This window comes from Gossypium raimondii, chromosome 2 (assembly GCF_025698545.1).
Source record: "Gossypium raimondii isolate GPD5lz chromosome 2, ASM2569854v1, whole genome shotgun sequence".
Taxonomy (NCBI): Eukaryota; Viridiplantae; Streptophyta; class Magnoliopsida; order Malvales; family Malvaceae; genus Gossypium; species Gossypium raimondii.
This window is the reverse complement of record NC_068566.1, coordinates 15,449,370-15,455,866: the sequence shown is the minus strand read 5'-3', so window position 1 is coordinate 15,455,866 and position 6,497 is coordinate 15,449,370. Positions and strand designations below refer to the sequence as shown.

The following is a 6,497-nucleotide window of genomic DNA, read 5'->3' as shown; positions in this document are numbered from 1 at the left end:
ATGAATGAATTATAATGTGATAAGATAACTTGTATCAAGAGGTAATCCAAATTTTCCATAGTTTACATAATCAAATTGAGTAAATGGTGAAAATAATAGGGGACTACTATGTCACCTATAATTCAAATTGGGGAGATAGTTTGTCTTAGCTACAAGAGCTGGATTGAATCCCAAAAATAGATACATAGATGTGATTATTGATAACTTTTGAAAAGAATTATATTTCATGCCTTTAGACCTAGCTAATTGCTTGTACTTGGGTACATTTAGTGGCATTTAAGGACATTCATTAGTATTTTTATCATTGCATTAGGAGTTTGGACTGTGTTTAAATGCTAGGTACTTTTAATTGTGTGTGGAAGGGTTGTGTTTAGTGGTTTGGCAGGTGCAGGATGCGAAGAAAGAAATAAAGGATTGAGGTTTTGCTGGGGTAAAATGTTGGATAGTTTGCCACCTTGTACGTCATGGCAATTCCAAAAAGATGGTCGAGTCAACACTCAATGTATACCAGTATCAGCCCAACTCTACTTGTACCAGAACAATCTACCTAAAAAAGAGGAGTAGATATTAAGGGCTGTTGGATTTACCCTAGGAAGAAAAGCTTATAAAAAGCCAAATGAGGAAACCCTAAAGGAAGGGGGAAATCTATAGGAAAAATAGAGGGTAACGACTGAGTCAAGATGAAGAGAGGAAACCAATGGCAGTTCCTCTCAGCCATCACTAGACATTGTGTTGCTGGATTGTGGATTGGTTTGGTAGAAGCCATTTTCCCAAATTTCTTCCATTATTTCTTAATTTTTTCTCCCATGAATTAATTTGATTGAAAGACGTTAGATGATATTTTGGTTTTGAATTTTACTTTTCAGCTTATAAACTAAATCTCATAGGGTTAGGATTACATGATGAAACATTCACTTTCTTTAATGGTTGAAGCATAGATCTGAATTAATTAATTGTTACATTCAATTTTTCTATGTTTAAATTGTATGCATGCAATCCCTAGACATAGATGACTGTGAAGCATTCCATAAACTAATCTAATTCTAAAAAGGTTGGATTAGTTGGACTGAAATTGAATGATATGAGCATGTACTTCATTGGTACATGTAGTAGACTCTAGACATAGAACAACGTTCATATGGAAAGAAAATAAAACAGTGCAGGATACCACGTTAAAGGCATATAGACATATATCAATTGAGGTAAGGTAACTTAAGGATTTGCTCTCGAAAGAAGTAGACCACTTTAGAACCTTTCTGAGCAGTAGATTGAGTATGATTTTCCTGAGGCATTATTGATAGGAAGGTTATATTCTTAGTAATCCTGACCTTCCAAATCAACATCGTATATCCTCTATCCTTTGCCACAGCATCTTGCTAGCACATATTTAGTTGTTTACTTGTTCATTACATATTATCCTCATAGTTATTCTCGTAATTTCCATTGCATTCTTACTCTTTATTTGCCTGAGCATTTTCCAATATTAGGCAATACACATTTAGCACACATTATTATCCCTCTAAATTACCACTGCATTCTTATCTTTGTTTTTCATAGCAGTAATCATAATTCATTATAATAACTTGATCACTTTTATACCTAATCCAATCCCTACAGAGATTATCTTACTTATCACTTTATTACTTGAGCTGACATGTATACTTTCACAATTTGCATATCATATTCATACGCAGCAAGTTTTTGGTATCTTTTCTGGGGATCAGCAATTTGGTGTAATTTAGTTTGGTTATTTTACTTAACTCTATTAGTTTTATTAAGCTTAGTTTAATTTAATTTCTATAGGTTTACCATCAATGCATGAGGAGAGGCCTACTAACAAAGAATATCTTTTTGACCCAGAGATAGAAAGAACTTTACAAAGAAGGCAAAAAGAACTGCGAAAAATGGCTAAGAATGGAAATGATCCTGGTCTCAATGATAATCTGAATGGTCAGAATGTTAATCCTCCTGTTCATAGGGTGATAGGTGACTGAGACAGACCGATTTGAGAGCCTGTTGTGCCAAATTTGGATTAGCTAAATCCAGGGATAGTCAGACCACAAATACAAGCTCAGCAATTTGAGCTGAAACCAGTAATATTTTAGATGTTGCAAACAGTAGGACAATTTGGTGGACTACCCACTGAAGATCCAAGACGGCATTTACTACTTTTTCTAGAGGTTTGTGACTCGTTTTGGTAACAGGGTATTCCTGAAGACACTCTACAACTTAAATTGTTTCCATGTCCTTTAAGTGATCGTGCGAGAGCATGGCTGAATGCTTTGCCGTTAGGAATAGTGGTATCATGGAATGATCTTTTCCAGAGGTTTTTGCTTCGGTGTAATCAAAAAATATGAATGTCAAGCTTTGAAATGACATCACATTTTTTCGACAGTCAGAGGATGAAACACTATATGAAGCTTGGGAACGATTTAAAAACTTAATTCAAAATTGTCTGATGCATGGATTTCAACACTAGGCTCAGATGGAGATATTCTATAATGGGTTGAGTGCACATATGAGGATGGTATTTGATGCTTCTGCCAATGGTACTTTGTTGGTAAATATTATACTGAAGCATATGAGATTTTGGAAAAGATTGCCAACAATGATTATCAATATCCGACCACAAGAGTTGGAACGGGCAAGAGAGCTATCGGTACTATGGAACTTGATGCAATCACTTTGTTGACAACCCAAATATCTTCTTTAGCTAATATGATCAAAACAATGAAGAAACCCACTACAATTCAGGAGATGAAAGCATTCGAGCTATCGTGTCTTTATTGTGGTGAAGATCATGTGTTTGATGAATCCCCATCAAACCCAACATTTGTGTACTACATGGGTAATTTTAACCGGAATAGTAATTCCTATTCTATCACCTACAATTCAGGCTGGAAGCAGCATTCGAATTTTAATTGGAATAATTAAGGTGAAGCGAATTCAAACAATGTTAGAAGACAGAATGCACCGCCTGGTTATAATCATCCTCTACCGAGACAAAATATTCAACAGGGTCAAACATCATCGTCCTCGACATCCATTTAAGCCTTGTTGAAGGAATATATGGTTAAAATGATGTTGTAATTTAGAATCAGGTTACTTAATTTAGAGTCATCCTACGTCTCTCCGATCTCATAAGAATCAAGTGGGACAAATAGCAAATGCTTTGAATTCGATGCCATAAGGAGCATTGCCAAGTGATACAGAGAATTCTAGAACACAAGACAAGGAACATTGCAAAGCAATTACTCTTAGAAGTGGGACTCAGTTGGAAGGCGTTGTTCAAGATACCACTATAGAAGAAGATAACTCCAGCCTCAACCAGGGAAAGAATTCAGACTCATCTGGAAAACATACTGCACCTAAAAAGGGTAAGTAGCAACATGCTATGGCAAAATTAAATCATATTGTCAACAAAAATGTCACAGCTAAACAATATCAACAACCTGAAGGATGACCACCTCTACCTTTTCCTCAGCAATTTCATAATTCTAAGTAAGATATTCAATTCAAAAGATTATTGGATGTATTGGAGAACTACATATCAACATACCGCTGGTAGAAGCTTTGGAGTGAATGTCCAGTTACGTGAAATTTATGAAAGATTTATTGTCAAAGAAGTGCAGATTGGGAGAATGTGAGACTATTGCTCTCACTTATGGGTGCATAGTAATGTTGACGAATAAATTACCTCCAAAGTTGAAGGACCCAAAGAGTTTCACTATCCCATATTCAATTGGAAATCATTATGATGGCAAGGCGTTATGTGATCTAAGAGCAAGTATAAATCCAGTGCCTATGTCTATTTTTAGGAAGTTAGGAATTGGAAAAGCAAAACCTACTATGGTTACGTTGCAACTGGTTAATCGATCCTACACGGATGCAGAAGGTAAAATTGAAGATGTACTGGTAAGAGTAGATAAATTTATCTTTCCTGCAGATTTTCTTATTTTAGAATGTGAAGCTGACCAAGATGTGCCAATTATTCTTGGAAAACCTTTTCTTGCTACAGGTAGGATGTTAATTGATGTACAGAAAGGCGAGCTGACTATGAGGGTAAATGATCAACATGTTACCTTCAATACATTTAATGCTTTGAAATGTACTAATGTTAATGATGAATGCCATGCCATTGGGTTGATAAAAACAATAGTGGAGGAGTTCACCAGATTTTTCCCTAGCAATTTCGACAATGATGAAGACTCACTTGAGCCGAGTGATACAGTAAGTTTTGAGGAACTCGGTGAAATTATGGAAGCCAAGTAGATAATGGATAGACCATGGAAGAAGTTTGAATATTTGGATTTATCAAATCGATCTTTCAATCCTCCTAAACCTTCTATTGAGGAAACTCCTACTCTGGAGTTAAAACCTTTTCTGCAGCATTTCAAATATGCATATTTGGGCGACAAAAATACTCTGCCAGGAGCAATTTTTGTGGATCTGACAACTGATCAAGAGGCAAGGTTGTTAGAAGTTCTTCGGCGATCTAAGAAGGCATTGGGATGGACCCTAGCTGATATAAAGGGAATTAGCCCTGTATTTAGCATTCATAAAATTTTATTGGAGGATTACCCTAGCAATTCCATTGAATAGTAGTGAAGACTGAATCTGATCATGAAGAAGTTGTCAAGAAAGAGATTATTAAGTGGCTTGATGCTAGCATCATTTACCCGATTTCAGACAGCTCATGGGTGAGTCCTGTACAATGTGTACCTAAGAAAGGAGGTGATTATTAAGTGGCTTGATGCTAGCATCATTTACCCGATTTCAGACAGCTCATGGGTGAGTCCTGTACAATGTGTACCTAAGAAAGGAGGTGTCATAGTGGTAAGTAATGATAACAATGAGCTCATACCAACTCACACTATCACGGATTGGAGAGCTTGTATGGATTATCGCAAGCTTAACAAGGCAACTAGGAATGACCATTTTTCCCTACCATTCATTGATCAGATGTTGGATAGATTAACTGGGAGAGCTTTCTACTATTTTTTGGATGGTTATTCAAGATATAATTAGATTGCCATAGCTCCTAATTACCAAGATAAGATAACTTCCACATGTCCATATGGTACTTTTGATTTAGACAGATGTCATTCGGGTTATGTAATGCCCCAGCAACTTTTCAACGTTGTATGATGGTCATATTCTCTGACATGGTGGAAAAGTTTCTTGAAGTCTTCATGGACGATTTTTCTATGTTCGACAATGATTTTGATGATTGTTTGAAAAATATGGAATTGGTTCTATGCCGCTGTGAAGAAACAAATCTTGTTTTAAATTGGGGTATAGGATATCGAAGAGAGAAATTGAAGTGGACAGAGCAAAAATTGAAGTGATAGAAAAATTGCCACATCCACCAATGTCAAGGGTAATAGAATTTTCTGAGGTCATGTAGGTTTTTATAAAAGATTCATTAAGGATTTTTTGAGGATATCTAAACCTTTGTGCACTTTGTTGGAGCAAAATAAACCTTTCAATTTTGATGAACATTGTTTGGTAGCCTTTGAAAAGTTAAGAAAAAACTTACAGCAGCACCTGTTGTAGTAACTCTAGAATAGACACTACCTTTTGAACTCATGTATGATGCCAGCAATTATGTTGTGGGAGCCATGTTGGGGTAAATGAAAGAAAAAATACTACGTGCAATATATTATGCTAGCAAAACTTTATCGAATGGGCATATTAATTACACTACCAAAGAAAAGGAATTATTGGTTGTGGTGTTCGCCTTCAATAAATTTCATTCTTATCTAGTTGTTATAAAGGTTATAGTCTACACAGATCACTCTGTTATTAAGTATCTAATGAGCAAGAAATATGCTAAGCCGAGGTTGATTAGGTGAATACTTTTACTATAGAAGTTTGACTTGGAAATTAGAGATTGGAAAAGGATTGAGAATCAAGTGGCTGATCACTTGTCGAGGTTAGAATCTGGAAATCAAGATGGTCATGACACACTTATTAAAGAAGAATTTCCAGACGAATAGTTGTTAGCTGCCCCGGCATTACCTTGGTATGCCAATATTGTGAACTTTTTAGTAAGTGTTGTGTTGCCACCTGATCTCAATAGTCAAAGAAGATGGAAATTTCTTCACGATGTCAAGCACTACTATTGGGATGAACCTTTATTATTTAAACATTGTGTTGATCAAATAATAGGAACTTTGTTCCTGATGACGAAATACATAACATTCTGTAGCATTGTCATTCAGCTCCGTACGGAAGACATTTTGGAGGGACGAGAACTGCTGCCAAGGTACTTTAATCAGGAGTTTATTGGCCAAATCAGTTCAAGAATGCTCACTAATTCTATCAGTCATGTGACCGTTGTCAGAGAACAAGATATCTATCTAGGAGACATGAAATGCCATTGCAAAGTATATTGCAGATTGAGTTGTTTGATGTATAGGGAATAGACTTTATGGGTCTATTTCCACCGTCAGTGGGCAAATTGTACATATTGTTAGCAGTAGACGATGTCTGTA

At 36.0% G+C, this 6,497-nt stretch overlaps 1 non-coding gene across 1 annotated transcript; it reads right to left on the bottom strand.

The window, feature by feature from the left end:
- Window positions 1-2,362: 2,362 nt before the first annotated feature.
- LOC128039414 (small nucleolar RNA R71) lies at window positions 2,363-2,469 on the bottom strand. The gene has a single exon (XR_008193916.1). It is a non-coding gene; the product is annotated as a small nucleolar RNA R71 (small nucleolar RNA).
- Between the last annotated feature and the right edge of the window lie 4,028 nt (window positions 2,470-6,497).